Genomic DNA, 17724 nt, shown 5'->3' with positions numbered 1-17724 from the left:
ATACCTGTTGTATCTATTTATATAATTTTTCCTACGTTAGCAAAAGTATTTTTAAAAAAATTTAGAAAAAAAACAGGAGAAATGTGGTGCTATCTTGTTTTTACAAATAAAGTTTGCCTGAATACCAGAGGGCAGAGGTAGCCACAGCTAACCATATACGTCTACAGGTCTGTACACAGAGAGAGGACGTGATATGATTGGGCAGAGAAAGGAAGTGGTAATGTTGGTGGAGAGAGGAACTTAGCTTCCCTTCATCTGGGAAGTGGAGAGGTAAGGTGACCGTGGTTTTGCTCCTTCATCTCTCTGATCTTTCCACATATTCATCAATATCTGACTGAAGATTATATATATATATATATATATATATATATATATAATACATATATATCATTAATATATTATTAAGACCTATTAGAACTCCTGCTACAGCAGAAGAACCAGCCTTCACTATTCGAGAGTGGGAGAGTCTACTCCTAACAGCACTCTGTACCTAGTCTGGGCACCATAGTACAGCTGATCATAGATAGAAATCCACATAGTACCACCTTCCTGTGATTGCAAGTCATGTCGGATATCTAGCTACACTCTTCATCCACCATATGGTGGGGTGAACAAGAGTGAAATGACCTCCCTCACCCCTCATCTCCTGTGACAGGTGAGAGAGCTGGCCCTGAGGACATGGCAGTAAGAGAATTTTCATGGTTTCCAACCAACAGCATCACTAAAGACAGCAGGTCCTTCAACTCACCTGGGTAACACATTAGAGTTGCCTCTGATGGTAGGAGTGCAGATGAGATGGCCCAGAGGGCATAACAGAAAGAGAACTGACCCCATTACTCCTTATCTGCCATGCTGTTGCAAGGGTGATAAAAAAAAATGCTCTCCCTCCTCTTGACCCTTGCCACCTTAACAGCTTGGCCCAGGGCCAGGAGAGTGAGGGAGCTGGCCATGACCCCCACCCACTGCAGAACATGGGAGAGAGGGCCCTACACCTTGCCTGGGCAAAACAGTAGAGTTGCCCCTATTCTTTTCCTGTTATAGCATTGAGAACTGACCCCATTACTCCTTATCTGCCATGATGTTGCAAGGGTGATAAAAAAAAATGCTCTCCCTCCTCTTGACCCTTGCCACCTTGACAGCTTGGCCCAGGGCCAGGAGAGTGAGGGAGCTGGCCATGACCCCCACAAGCTGCAGAACATGGGAGAGAGGGCCCTACACCTTGCCTGGGCAAAACAGTAGAGTTGCCCCTATTCTTTCCCTGTTATAGCATTGGATGACAAGTTTAACAGAAATAAGCTCTCTGTCCCAATCCCTTGCTAGCTGGGATGCGGGGAGAGCTGACATCAGGGAGCATGAGAATGGAGGACTTGGCCCTTTTCCTCACCAACTGAGGCAATAGGGTGAGTAGAGCAGGTCCTGTACCCCACCTGGACAAAATAATAGAGCTGGCTCTGGTGGGTGGGTGCAGATGAGCTAGACCCAACGGTGTGAGAGCAGGAGAACTCGCCCATTGGGCAAGTTAGCTGAGGCAGTGCTGTAGAGTTTGTCTGAGTGGTGATAATGAGGTAAAGCTAGCAGCCGGATCAATCCAGATACCACCCAGGCTCAGAACCAGGACTACAAGGAAACCCATGTTGCCCACCTCATCTATGAACTTCTAGAGCATGTGAAGGGGTCAGACCTTCAGAGTCAAAGCTCCAGGATCTCCAAGACATAAGACAACAATAGGATATCCAAAAGGATTACCAATCACGGCCCAGTATCAACAGTTTTGCAAAAACCAGATTCCTTGGACCAGAACAATGACTCATTGTGATGAACACTTACATGTAAAGACTTTTTATTTGATCTTTGTTTGGTTTGGTTTTTATCTTGTTTTACTTTTAAATTTTGTTTCGTAGGGGAGGTTGCAAGGGTAAAAACCAGAAGCTAGGGGATGGGGACATGAGTGGGATCAGGATGCATGTTGGGAAATCCACAAAGAATTAATTAGCATTTTTTAAAAGAGAAAATAGTGTTTTTTTTCTTATACAATATATCTTGATTACAGTTTTTCCTTCCTCCACTCCTCCATGGTCCTTTCCACATCTCTCTCTTCCCTCCATACCCACTCCCTTTCTGTCTCTCATTAGAAAAGAGCTGGCTTCCAAGAGACAACAATCCCGCATGACAAAATAAAATATAATAAGATGAAGCAAAAACTATCATTTGGATGTTGAACACAGAAACTCAACAGGATGAAAAGTGTCCAAAGAACAGGAACAATAATTAGAGATCCACTTGTTGCCACAGTCAGGAGTCCAATAAAAATACTAATCTAGTAGCTATAATATGTATGGAGAGAACCTGGCACAAATGCATGTACGCCCTGTGCTTGACACTTCAGTCTCTGTCTATGAGACTTGTTTAGTTGATTCAGAGGGTCTTCTAAATGTCCTCCATCCCCTCTTACTCTTACAAATTTTCTGCCCCGTCTTCCATGAGATTCTCTGAGCTCTGAGGGGAGGTATTTGGTGGAATCCTTCCATTTAGACTTTCTCCACATAAAGGTGGCTGTGGGTCTCTGCATCTGTTCCCATCGCTGATAATGGCTGGATAAGGCAGTGATCTATGAGTATAGCAGAATATCATTAGCAGTCATTTTATTGATACTTCAAAAAGGTTTTAGACCAGCTATTGGAGCTCACAAGACTGTACAGTGATGTACAGCTGACAGTATATTTCCATGAATTTTCTGGAAAACAGTCTGCTTACAAAATCATTTTAGCAGTAAGGGGATGAAATGGCCATCTGTTGATGGAGGAAGGTCATTGGCCAATAAAGAAACTGCTTGGCCCTGTGGGAGGAGTAAACAGAACAGAATGCTGGGAGGAACAGGAAGTGAGCTCAGAGACTCCACAGCTCTCTCGAGAGCAGACGCCTCAGAGAGAGACGCCATGCTCCTGGCTCCCGGGCAGACACACGCCATGAAGCTCCGACCCAGGATGGACATAGGCTAGAATCTTCCCAGTAAGACCGGTTCTCACAGTTTATTAGAGATGGGTTGATCGGGATATCAGAATTAGCCAGTAAGGGCTAGGGCTAAAGGGCCAAGCAGTGATTAAAAGAATACAGTGTCTGTGTAATTATTTTGGGGCATAAGCTAGCTGGGCAGGTGGCCGGGGTGTTGGGGACGCAGCCCCGCTGCCCTTATTACTTCAATCTGTGTTTATTAATGTATTTATAGTGCTGACATTCTGAACTGATTCAATTACTGGGCTGGCTAACAAACATTGTGTGTGTGTGTGTGTGTGTGTGTGTGTGTGTGTGTGTGTGTGTGTGTGTGTACATTAATGTGTCTGTGTGTGTGTGTGTGTGTGTGTGTGTGTGTGTGTGTGTGTGTGTGTGTGGTATGTAAATGAGAGAGTACGGGTGAAAGGAAAATGGAAGAAAAGAAGTTAAAATTGGAAGAAGAAAAACTAAGTCGAAAACAATTGATATAAAAATTGCTTCAGTTAATACTTCTTATACTGTTTTCACATAATTACACTACACAGATTTTGAGAAGAATTCAAATATTGAAAGGGAAAGGGATGGAGTTTGAACATGGTAGTTCTGTCAAAGAACTCATTATAACACAATATGTAATAGTTTATGCAATTTTTAGTACTTTTAGTTATTTGCCCTTCTTAGAGAAGGTCCCACAGAGAAGTCAAGTGCATGGAGGGTTGGTGCTACACAGTTTCACAAAGGCCTACAATTGTCCTGGGAACACAACAATGGCATGCTCCTATACATTTTTTTCCAATTCATTTTCAGAGATAAGAGGTTGATTAAAGTAAGTCATGCTGATATATTTAAAACATAGAGGTTGGCAGGTAAATGCAAGAAGACTATTTTTCCCCAAGTAGGTGCTTTTTAATCATTTCAAAAAGTCCTTATTGGTTATTCCACTGCTTGCTTCATAAAGAATGACTGTTATATACTTATTGATAGTAAGTTGATTTTGAATTTGATACACAAAAAATTGGGAAGTTGCCACTATTTTCAATTACATCATACAAATCTTAGTACCTTAGGAATCTCATGTTGCAAGTTCAGTAGCATTGCTTATTTTTGCTCATTAATAGATCAGAAATCAAACAATACAACATTTATATTTCATAACACTTTACTTGCTGTTAAACATTTAATTCTTTAAAGTACTGAAAACATTGAACTTGATTGAAAATAAAAGTTTCAGTTTACTTATTTCATTGGATTACCAGGATTAACACTGTTCAGAGTAAATGACTAAAGAATATTCAGATGTCTGCCATGATAATCTGTATTTGAATTAATAAATCAAGGTGCTCCATTGTAGCACCCTCTCTGCTAATAATCAGCTCTGTGCCTTTAAACAAATTATAAACTTTCCTCCTAATCAAAAAAATGATAGGCTCAAGAGGATAGTACTTTAGTGTCTGCCGGTTTAAACATCCCCAGATAACCTTCCTAGTGCATTCGTTCTCTTAGAAGTAACTAAGTCTCTGTGTAAATTAACTGAGAATTTAAGGTATGTTTTCAACAAACCTTCTTGTCATTTGTGACTTATTAATTTACCTACTCATATTTAATCACATTCACACCCTTGTATTTTGTATATTTAGGCATATATTATATGTATCTATATCCACATGTTATCTCAAATATTTGTTATCATAATGTTCCTTTATCTTCCCTTGTTTTCATTTCTTTTCCTCTGATATCTTTCTTTGCTGCTGTTGTAATTGTTGTTCAAATCCCCCCTTAATCTACTTATTGCCCAGCTCCTTTGAAAGATCCAGGATATAACTCCCTCAGATATTGAGTGTCATGCCAATTTCTTTTTTAATGCCCTGTAGATATTTATGATCTTTTGTATAAAATTGTGGTTATCAAAAAATTCTTTTAGTGTGTTCTTTTAAAAGTAATTACAGTAGGAGACAAACTGTCCACACTTGGCATTTTGTACTTTGTTATAAAATTATGCTATTTTAACGTAAACTTGAATTTCTTGGTGTTCCAAACACTAAGCTGTTTCATTATTTTTTTTGTTGGGTATAAAGTGTAGGACAAAGCATTCTTTGATAGGAATTTATTTACACATTTTAGTTGATATTTCACTTATAGCATTTTGTAGATTATCTATTTTCTTTTTATAATTAACTATATGGGTATTCCTAGAGACATTGACCTTTTTCTGCTTTAAGGAAAATGTAAATGGCAAATATCTGTTTCTATGCATATTACACAGAGCTACATAATTTTACTTATATATTTGACATCGAAGTTTTGAAATATCCACAAATGATTTATTTTCTTTTCATCTCCCTTCTAAAATATTTTCTGCTTTATTCACGATTCATGTGGCTTTTATCATAGTCACCAGGGCTTTAGCCACACTTAGACATGATACTCTGTAAGTTTCACAATCCCTTAAGTTTCTGTTTGAAATAATATGATATTTTCTCTGCTATAAAAATAATTAGGAGATTTCTTTCTTTTTCAAAGGATTAAAGTGTGCAGGTATATACATTTGTATACATTCATCATTAACATTGATCCATTAAATAAGACTCTGAGATAAATGTTATTATTGGGTACATTTTTTTGTGTGTATGTGTGTGCGTGTGTGTACATGTTAGTGAGGATAGAGTAAATGACTAGTACTTACACAGGCTAGTAATGGCAGAACTGAGACTTGATTCAGTCCATATAGCTCAAGTTTTCAATTACTATTTTGTTTTGGTTTTGTTTGTCTGTGTGTTTGTGTGTGTATGTGAGTGAGTGTGTGTGTGTGTGTGTGTGTGTGTGTGTGTGTGTGTGTGTGTGTGTGTGTGTGTCTTTGTGCAGGATGCGCTGTCCCCCTAGAAATCAATACAATTTTCTGTGAAAAGGGTATTGGAAGTAATGAATATTCCATATTGTTTTGAAATTTTATGTGCTTTGTCCAAGCTTGACTGATCTATTTCTCTTATACAAACTCAAAGCAGAGCTTTCAAAAGCATGAATGCCAGGCACAAGGCTCCTTTGTTAAGAGCAATTTTACCTCTTTATTTTATGAATACCTATCCTTTCCTGTACTGTAGAGTGCACATTTGGAACAGTAAGGAGTCCTATTATAAGATATTTACTGAATTGATTTTTTTGAAACAGCAGAATTATTTCAGGCTTTAGAAGCAGAAGAAATGTTTAGAGAAGGCAATTGTCCTGTAAATAGTAATACAGTGTATTGAATGCAGCCCCAAACAGCTAGTGATAGAGAGAGACAGAATCAGTCACTAAATGACCATCATGGTTAATCAAGATGTTTAAGGTTGAACCTGGAAAGGTAGCTCAGCAGAGAGAGCAAGCTGCTGTTCTCAGTTCCAAGCATCCATATCAGGCAGCTCACAACTGCCTCTAATTCCATTTCCAAGGAATTGGACACCCTTTTCTGGTTTCTACAAACACGTGCGGGCATGTGCACACACGCACATACACACATACACAAAAATAAAACAAAGATAATATCTTAAAAATAAAATGAAATATTAAGACAGTGATTCTTTTTTTTAAAAATTCTTACCTGAAAATTTATAATCAGAAAGGGTTTTTAATGAAGCCATTGAAAAGAAGAGAAACAGTAACCTTAATTTTCTGTCAAATAGTATTCATTGACAAATAGATATATTTAATCTTTTATGTTTTGTCTTTATTCTATCTGTATCATTATTTGTTTGAATAATGACGTATATAATGGATTTGACAATAACACTAAAAAAACTAAAAACTAAGAGCACAGCTTATCCAAATTACGTGTTTTGCAATTAATTGGGATAAAAATGTTAAAAGTATAATGTTAGAAGTGAATTTAGTAATTAGATATATATATATTATATATGTGTGTATATATATATTATATATATTATATATATATATATCAGCATATATGTCAAACCCTTAGAATCCACATGTATTTCAGCATAGTATGACAAAATATAACGGTCAGTCTTTGTTTCAGTGGTTATCACCTTTCCTCCTACAACCTGAGACATATGCATTTAAGAATGTCAGCCCTCCACAAACATGAATTTATTTGATCATTTAATTTTGAAACAACTATTAGTAATTTTCTACATATCAATAAGTCTCCTAGATTATTGTGTTAAAAGGGGTAGGAACAATGAGGGCTGATGAGACACCAAGGACAATGGCACGGGGTTTTGATCCTACTTAATGTGCTGGCTTTGTGGGAGCCTAGCCAGTTTGGATGTTCACCTTCCTAGATATGGACGGAGGGGGGAGGACCTAGGACTTACCACAGGGCAGGGAACCCGGACTGCTCTGTGGACTGGAGAGGGAGGGGGAGAGGAGTGGGGGGAGGGGGAGAAGGGTGGGAGGAGGGGGAGGGAAATGGGAGGCTGGGAGGAGGCGGAAACTTGTTTTTTGTTTATGTTTTTTTTCTTCTTTTCACAATAAAAAAAAGGGGGTAGAATTATTTTTTCACTTTGTCTGGAACCCTCAGGCACATAGACAAGGAGTAACAGTGAAATAAATTATTTGTTTATTTTGTTTTAAATTCACTATTCCCCTGTCTCCCAAATTGAGATTATAGTCACTGGTCACTATTCTCTATTTTGTCTAAAATGACCTTCTCATTAGGGACATACATAATGTGTTATAAAATGATTAATTGGAGTAAATCTGAATACATAAAAGTTTAAAGCAGTCTAGGGAAAACACAACTAAGATCAAAATATAAAAATATGGAAATAGCTGGGTGGTGACACATGCTTTTAATCCCAGTACTTGGGAGGCAGAGTCAGGTGGATCTCCTTGAGTTTGAGGCCAGCCTGGTCTACAGAGTGAGTTCCAGGATAGCCAGGACTGTTACACAGAGAAACCCTGTCTCAAGAAAGCAAAACAAAATGAAAGGACATAACAAAACAAAACAGAACAAAACAAAAATAATATGGGAAGAGAGTGGAAGGACATTTCTGAAAATGTAGATCAGGGAAAGGATTTTGCTAGGGACACTGGCAAGTTGCTAGGTTACTACCACCTGCATCAGAAGATTCAGAGTGTAGTGTGATGAAGAAGAGAGTTGTCAGCATGGCTGAAGATACAGAATGCATCAGAAATACATTTCTGAAAGAAAAGAAAAAGGAATGGATCAAAGATCTTGGTTATTTTTCTATGAAGAACCTTGAGGTCTACTTTTTTTTTCACTTCTCTTTAGATGCTGAACCTCCCCTTATACATTCCTCGGAGCTCAAGCTATGGGCCTTAATTTTGACATTGCTGCATGGTGGTGAATGATTCTAGAGTATCTGATTAACATCTTGCATCAAGAGTTAAAATCAACTTTAAATACTGGAAGATCCCTATTCCTTCTCATGATATCTTCTGCGTGTCTGTGAAATCACTGTCTTCTCAAAGAATATTTGATTCTTGTGGAAGCCCTAACAATGCAATGTGGTTCCAAGGCTGACAAAGAACTTGATGACTGGCTTTATACTAAACTTATCAATAGGTGTTATTTTTATAATCTTACTTCAGTTGTTGCAAAAATCATTTCCCATGACCTGGCACTTTACTTTTCAAGTAAAATCTTCAAAAAGATCCAACTTTAAAAGAGTAAAATGTATTCTTTTAAGCTGTATATGTAAAAATAATAATTAAAAATGGTTTATAGCTATCTGTAAGGGTATAATAGATACAAGGCACTAATGTGAGATAGCACTTAGCATATGAAAATTCCTAGAATAAATCCCCACATAAGTGTTCCATAAATAAAATCTGTAAACCAGAAACAGATGTGGGAAGTTGAACCTTGTATAAATAAAAATAAATATTAAACTGTGCAGTGGTTAAGACCTGATCTTATTACATGTTCATAATGATATTTTTTTTATTTTTCTTTCTTAATTATTGTTTCTTTAGTTTTCTGAGATTATAATACAGTTCCATCAAGTCTTCCTTCCCTATTTTCTCTTCAAATCTCGTCATATTTTATCTTCCCTTGTTCTCTTTCAAGTTAATGGCTTCTTTTCAGCCATTGTTTTACATGCGTATTTGTATACTCTTCCCTTGCAGAGAATAGTTCTCTCACCCTCAACACTCCTTAGTTGCTTGTAGTTCTTTGCATAGTGGTGAGTTCTAGTTGGTTTTTACCAGACAACTTTTGGATGTCTTTTGTTGTCCTTATTCAACTCATGTTTAGGTAGTCATGATGAAAAGATTTTATAAGTATAGCATCTGACATTACTAGGAGACATAGTCTCACAGCAAATTCTCTGATCCTCTGGCTCTTACAATCTTCTTGGCTCCTCTCCCCCCAATATTAGAGTACTACTCAGTAGTAAAAAAAAAATAATGACATCTTGAATTTTGCATGCAAATGGACGGAATTAGAAAACATTATCCTGCGTGAGGTAACCCAGACCCCAATAAACGAATATGGTATGTACTCACTCACAAGTGGATATTAGTCATAAACAAAGGGCAACTAGCCTATACTTCAGAATCCTAGAGAAACTAAGTAATAAGGTGAACCCAAGGAAAAACATATATAGACCTACCTGGAAATTAGAATCAGACAAAAATTTGGGAGCAGAGGAAAGGGAGTAGAAGGAAGGGGATAAGAGTAGTTGAGGAGAACTTGAGGGTATAGGATAGTTGCAATGGAGGAAGGACAGATATGAGAGAGAGCCTAGGAAAGAGATATCTTAATTGAGGGAGCCATTATGGAGTTAGCAAGAAACCTGGCTCTAGAAAATGCCCAAGAACCCACAGGGATGACTCCAGCTAAGACCCTAAGCAATAGAGGAGAGGGTGTCTGAACTGACCTTACTCTGTAGTCAGACTGATGATTATCTTAAATATCACCATAGAACCTTCATCCAACAACAGATGGGGAACAGAGGCAATCACCCACATTGGAGCCCTGGACTGAGCTCCCAAGATCCAGTTGAAGAGTGGAAGGAGTGAGAGTATGAGTAAGGAATTCAAGATCATGAGGGGGTCGTCCACTGAGACAGTTTGCCTGAGCTAATGGGAGCTCACCAACTCCAACTGGACTGGGAGTGAACGAGTATGGGAAGAAACAAGCTGCTTTTACGGGGGTTGACTGCTGGGGCAGACTGAGGGGCCACTGCTAGTGACACTGGGATGTGTCTCTACTGCAGATACCGGCTTCATGGGATCCTATTCTCTTTGGATGTAAACCTTGCTCAACCTAGGTGTAGGAGGGAGGGCCTTGGACTTTCCACAGGGCAGGGTACATGACATTCCCTTAGGGTTGGAGGGGTGGGGGCAGTGGGGGCAAGGGTCTGTGGAGGGAGAGGGAGGGGATGGAGAGAAGGAGAGGAAGTGCGAATTTGGATTGTTTTTTTAAAGTAATATTAAAAAAAGAAAGAAAGAAAAAAAGAAAGTAAGTCAGGAGAGGAAGTCAAGCAGGGCACGATGCTATAACACTATAGCAAAATAAATGAGGAAAATGGTGTCACATCTTTAAACTTTGTCATTTCCAATAAACTTGTGTTTTCTAATTGAAAAAAAAAGAATATCTGAGAAGACAGAACCTCAACTGAGAAAATGTTTCTATTCGATTAGCTTATAGGTAATTTGGCTGGAAATTTTCTTGATTAATGATTGACTGTCAGAAGGTTTTGTCCAATGGGAGTAGTGTCACCCCCAGGCAGGTAGTCCTGGAGCCATAGCATTTTATCGCAGTAATAGAATCCCTAATTAAGACAATGAAAAATCTCCTTGAATCTACACTGTGATCGTGATACTTTGTGAAGTCTCTGTCTGGTTAGAGGGCTTACAGTGCATACTCTAGTGTGTTGAGATCAGAGTGCAGAGAAAGAGAAGCTTAGTATTATTCTGTGAGTGAGATCTTCTACCAAGTGCCTAAGAATTCACAAAAGCTGATGTTCTCTAGTCTGGCCTCCATTTAAAACAGTGCAGCAGACACCTCAGTGGCAAATCTTTTGAGACACTAGATACAACAGACAGGAAACCTAAGATTGTTGAAATAGGAGCGGCGGGGCTGCGTCCCCGGCACCCGGCCGCCCGCACAGCTAGCTTTACCCAAAATAATTACACGGAAACTGTATTCTTTTAAACACCGCTTGGCCCATTTCTATCGAGCCTCTTCTAGGCTAGCTCTTGCACCTGGACTAGCCCATTTCTAATAATCTGCTGTAGCCCACGAGCTGGCTTACCAGGAATGATCTTAGCCTGCATCTGCCTGGAGTGGGAGAATCATGGCAACTCCTCGACTCAGCTTCGTTCTCCCAGCATTCTGTTCTGTTTACTCCGTCTACCTATGTTTTAACCTATGAGGGCCAGCCAAGCAGTTTCTTTATTTTTTTAACCAATGAGCTTCCTCCATCATAAGATTGTACTTTTTACTCTTAAAAATATTAGATAAGTAAATATATTTTTAAATTTTACGAAAAATTTGTTATATAATAATAGTCTATTGATATGTACAGATGTCTATCAGGTTTAAGAAATACTTCTGAACCAAATTTGATAGCAGGGTTTTAAGCAATTTTATTTGTTACCAGTTATACTTCTTCAAATAAATAAAAAGTGTGCATCTCCTTTGAGAACATGTTGCAAAATGATCATCCCATCCTCATGAATAGACAATGAGGCTGGATGGGATTTTAATGCTACATGCGTCCCTAAAGTGTATTTTTTGCTGCTAGGAATTCTTGTATCTCCCAATGCCATATACCGCTCTAGGGGTTTAAGATCACATTCAAACTGAGAGGGATGAAGGAGAATAAAAATGAGGAATGAACTTGGCCTGACAAGACTAACTTAGTATAAAAATTTATAAATTTCTATGTAAGATTCATACTTTCTCAACTGGATCAACTTTCTCCCGAAGAAGAAACAAAACCTAATATCTATTTATATGGTCATTACTTCAAAGGTTAGTTTTTCTGGCAATGAAGAATATTATTCTCAAAGGAATACTATAAAATACATGGGAAATAAGCAAGTTTGATAAGGAGTAGAGTTGCCACAAGTTTTATTCTTCATTGGAAGTAACTTTTGATATGAACAACTAATATGCGGGAGGCATCAGATTGTTCTCAAGCCAGTAATAAATATTCATGGAAGTAATCTAGACAGATAAAAAAATAACTGGTCTGTGCATGTAAGCTTTGATCCCTTGATTTTAGGAGGGATTATTTTAGTAATGTGTTTTGAATTTAAAAAAGTTTTGAATCAGAGTTGAACAAATAGAGTGGGGAGTTGATCAGTCGGAGAAGTCTGAATCTGCTGGAACCCTGATAGCGTAGCCTCTCTGAAATCCTCCCACCTTGGGACTCCTGGTGTACTGTCATTAACCTCTTTGTTTCAGGATTGGGCACAGGCACAGCTTTAAAATTATTATAACTCAATTATCTAGCTGCATTCTTTCCTTTTTGCTGTTTTTACTTTGATATGAGACTTTAAACTTTACCTACATGTTTAGTTTGTGATTGAGACTTGACAATTGCAAAATTTATACTTATGTAATAACTTATGACTATAAAAAGCTGTGTTACTTGGTTTTATTCTGATTTCTCATATTAAATACTGTTCTTACAGGTCAGGAGACAGTTTGTCATGATGGGGAGAACGTGAGTTGCTTTCTTACTTCTGGGTGGGTCAAGAAGCAGACAAAGTCATAATGGCACTTGGCTCCACCTGCCTCCTCTTTTTTTAATCTGACCTAGATCCTAGCACAGTAAATGGTCCTGTTCTCATTCAATGTGGGTCTTATCCCTCAGTGAATCATTTCGGGAAATACCTTCACAAGCACATCTAATACATAAGATGTTTCTTTTTTTATGTATTTACTTATTTATTATATATACAATATTCTGTCTATGTGTATGCCTGAAGGCCAGAAGAGGGCACCAGATCTCATTACAGATGGTTGTGAGCCACCATGTGGTGCTGGGAATTGAACTCAGGACCTTTGGAAGAGCAGGCAATGCTCTTAACCTCTGAGCCATCTCTCCAGCCCCCATAAGAGTTTCTTAATTTACTCAAGTCACAATCCCAATTACCCTTAACAAATGCAAAACTGCTTTTGCTGCACTGTTGTGGACTCTATGCCACCATTACTGACTACTCAGGACAGAACCCTGGCTTTGATTACTGATTGAATCTTGGGGAGTATCTTTACCCCTGTAGTCTACATTTTCTTTCTCTAAACAATGATGCTTCCAAATTCACAGTAATTCTTTGAGGATTAAGTTATCTAAGAATGAGTATACACTACATGCTCTAGAAACAATATTGATAGCATTATCTTCTTGCTAGGTTTATTTATAATATTTAATCTTTTTATTGTTAACAATGATCAATGATTTTTTTGAAGCACTGGCAGTGGAACAAAAAGACAACATACAGTAGTTACATACTCTATTTCTCAGCCACATAGATGGTTTTGGGCTAAATCCAAGACTTGGCCTTGTTTCTATGCTTTGCTCTGTGACTTCATTTTCATTTAGGAGAAAGGTCAGGCCTGAAAACAGCTCCAATATTCCTCTGTGCTTTGCTCTCCTAAGAGTTGAGAAAATCTCTTTTCTTGGTCCTGCAATTGTTTAAATTGTGAATTTCTCTACATGTTTAGTTCATCTACAACCTTGTCCTTTGGTGTGCAAAGTCCTTCTGTATGTGTATTGCTTTTATTGTTAATGAACAAAGCTGCTTTTAGCCAATGACTTGACAGTGTAAAACCAGCCAGGAAATACAAACTGAGATGTACAGAGTGAGTAGGCAGAGTCAGTGAGAAGCCATCTAGCCACCCGAGGTACACGCCAAGCCAAGGTTCCACACTGGAACCTTGCTGGTAAGCCACAGCCACAGCCACGTGGTAATACACAGAGTAATATAAATGGGTCAATTTAATATATAAGAGTAAGTCAGAACTACACTTAAGCTATTGGCCAAACATTATTATAATTAGTACAGATTTCTGTGTGATTATTTTGGCTATGGGCAGCTGGGAATGAATGAACAGCCTCTGCCAACAGATTGGCACACCAGTGTGGTCTGAAATATTTGGGGCTAATGTCCACCACTCCCTTTGGGTCTGGATGCTTTTGTGCCCACTTGGGGTCAGGAGCAAAATAGCTGAGACCATGCCCACAGCTCAGCAAATTCCTGCTGTCATGCCCAGAGATATTTCCAAGCTGTGCAGTGTGCTGCATAAGAGATTTAGCTTTTACTCAGATAAAAAGGTTTGTATTTTGCTCGGTGCTACCAAGAGTTGAGGTGGTGAGGACTGCTCTCACCAGGCAATCTCAGAGGCAGTGAACAGACCTCCACCATGTTGGATTGGGTGGAGCCACAAGACAAAGCAGCCTTGCAGTCTTAGTCCTTGCTATACCTGATTAGCATTTTAAAAAAGCACCTGGTCAGAAAATAATTATAGATATGCACTAAAAACAGACTCAGGCAGAAATAAACCTCTGAATGGGTCACAGTCTGTCTTATAAAGTACATAGGCTTGAGATACAAGAAAAAAAGTATAGACGATTATAAATGGAAATAATTTTTTAAAAAACAAAACAGAGCCTTTAAACAGGCACAGTGCAGACAGTCGTAGATTAGAGGAGAAAAGAAAAATAAGCCACATAGAGGTGGAATATACACAGAGAGTCTGGGTAATGTATACTATTGTGTTTTCTTTGAATTATTTGACTGTGAAGGAGCTAAGTACAGAGAGACATTTCATTGTATGGCTGCTAAGCTAAACCAGCATGTGTATTATAAAGGTAACTTGACTTCAAAATTTGGGTCTAAGAAAATGTTGCTTTGAATACTAATACTAAAATAAAATGGTTGACATGATAAAACATCCATTACTTAAAAACTGAGCTATGGGTGTCAGAACATGGTCCAAACATGGTGTCACACGAGGGGAACTTTGAATGTGTGTGAAAAAAATAAGAGTCATGTGACCTCCGTTTATTGAAAACATGAAATTGTTTTTGTAATGTATTTTTGCATTCCCCTCAGATTTAGGAAATAGGAGTGAGTTTACTTCAAATTATTCCAATTAAATGTTTAAAAAATTCTTTATATGTCCCCAAGGCAAAACCTGTTTTTGCCATGAGTGGCTTGTCTTGTGATTGTACACTTAGGTGATTCTTATTAATCCTCAGGGTATAAACTGGCAGATGCTCTGAGTAAAGTTGGCTATTGCAAGAGACTCTCATCCATCTCATTTTTAGGCCACCTGTCACAGATTCACACTAACAACCAGAGTGGCATAAACATAGGGGGACTGAAGAGATGCCTCAGTGATTAAGAGTATATCCTGCTCTTGTATAGAACCCAGCTTGGTTCCCAGCATTCACACTGTGCCATTTACAATCACTGGTAACTCCAGTTCCAGGGGATTCTATAAGCTCTTCTGGACTTCATGAACACATACCCACAATCGTAATTATTATTATTATTCATTAAAAACAAAACCCAACCAAATAGTGCTGCTAAGATGGGTCAGTAGGAAAAATACTTACAGTGTATCATATAACTTATCACTTCTCATATTAATATTTAATTTGTTCCTATTTGACCAACTGAAGCTTCTTAAAGTCAATTTTGTGATTTCTTTTTCTGTTTGCTTTTTTCAAGACAGGGTTTCTCTGTGTAGCTTTGGCTGCCCTGGAACTCACTTTGTAGACCAGACTGGCCTCAAACTCATAGAGATCCACTTGCCTCTGCCTTACAAATGCTTGGCTTAAAGGTGTGAACCACGACTGCTAAGCATGTTTTACTTTTTCCTTTTCTTTATATCCAGGAAGTTTTTAATTTCTTTCTTAACTTCTTTCATTCTTTTGTCATTAAGTAATGAGTTATTTAATCTCCATGAGTGTGTTATTGACTAGAGATTTGTTTTAAGTTTTGTTGACTTATGGTCCAATAGACTATATAGAGTTATTTCTGTCATTATGAATTTGTAAAAATTTGCTGTATATCCCAGGGTATAACCTGTGTTAGAGAAGTTTCCTGAGCTGCTGAATAAAATTTTTATTCTTCAATGTTTGGGTAAAGTATTTTTATAAATATTTGTTAAGTCCAAAAAACAAACAAAAAGAATATGTTGCTTTGAAAAAGAGGTTCTACTTTTGTTTCCACAGAGGATGAGAACCTGTGGATTCCTTCCAGACTAATGTGGTTTGATCAAACAAAACCCTCTGAAACATTGGCCCAGATGGTCCAACATCCATAATGGTTTCAGGACTGCTATCTGAGATGGATCTACCACATGAGATACCCCATTACAGACCTAATTAACAGCACCCCCAATAAGCAGGAAGTAGTCTAGACAACAACATACAAATTCCCTAGATCATTGTTTATAAATGCTTATTTACATTTAAAGGGGCATATCCTATAAATATGAGTAGTTTGCATTGGTATGGATCTTGGTGTATTGATCCAAATTTAAGGTCAATTTTGCCATATGTATATTTTTGCTCTTGAATAGGGTATTGTGTTTATGCAACTCATTTAAAAATGTAATGTATAATTAAGAAATACAGGTTAATAGATAGTCATCTATAATAGTCAAGCTTGTAGTCATGTTAGTTAGGTTTTCATGATATATAGAGATATGTTTCAGTTAGATAGATAATCATCAAACCTTTCAAAGACTATGGAATATGGCATTTAAAATGTTTTTAAAACATTTGGACATTTCATGACAATGAGACACACCTGTTCCTGGCAGCAACAATCTACTTCAAGAGGATAATGGGCTTTGAAGAGGCTGCTCCTCACGGAGTTTGTTAGCCATTTGGGCAAGAAATTTCTCTTGCCTTGACTGCTTGACTGGACTTGCAAGCCCCACAGAAAAATTACTGCTGAAACTACCTAAAGAAGGTGAGACATGAGACAGTCCTTCAGGGCTCCTGCTTCACTTAAGAGTCTGCCAGACATTCTGCAGGACCCAGAAGAAAGTGACTGACAAACTGTCAATATAGGTGAAACAGTTTTTGAAATTTCCTTCTTCATAGAAAAGTCTGTCAGATGTTATGGGTCAGTAGGATGAAGATGGATATTCCAAAGTTACAGAACAGCTTTGGGTGACTGTCCAGGCAGCAAGATGTCTCTGTTAATTCTAGAGTTTTGGAAGTTATGTACAATGCACTTTATGTTTACATAGGTAATTTTATATGCTTCTGGAGTCTTTCATGGACTTGAAGAAAAATATTTATAATTATAAAGAATAGATTACATATAAAACTTTAGACTCACAAAATAAGATAGATGATAGAGTATTTTCCTTAATTAGCCAAATGTAAATGGACTAAATGTTGTAACTATAATTCTTGTTTGGTAACTATTTTGTTGTATATAACTTTGCTTTGTTAAGCTGGGAGGTGGTGGCTCACGCCTTTAATCCCAGCACTCGGGAGGTAGAGACAGGCGGATCTCTGGGAGTTCGAGGCCAGCCTGGTCTACAAGAGCTAGTTCCAGGACAGGCTCCAAAGCCACAGAGAGACCTTGTCTCGAAAAAAAAAATTGCTTTGTTAAAGTTACAACTTTTTTTTATTTACATAGAGTGGGAAGTCCTTCTGTATGTGTGCGGTTATTATTGGTTAATGAATAAAGCTAGTTCAGCCAGTGGCTTAGCAGAATAGTACTAGATGGGGAAACTAAACTGAATGCTGGGAGACACCATGTAGCCACCTTCAGGAGATAGGTGCACTG

This window comes from Microtus oregoni, unplaced genomic scaffold, assembly GCF_018167655.1.
Source record: "Microtus oregoni isolate MIOR12 unplaced genomic scaffold, Mior012 000112F_001, whole genome shotgun sequence".
Lineage (NCBI taxonomy): Eukaryota > Metazoa > Chordata > Mammalia > Rodentia > Cricetidae > Microtus > Microtus oregoni.
Note: the sequence above shows the minus strand (reverse complement) of the source record.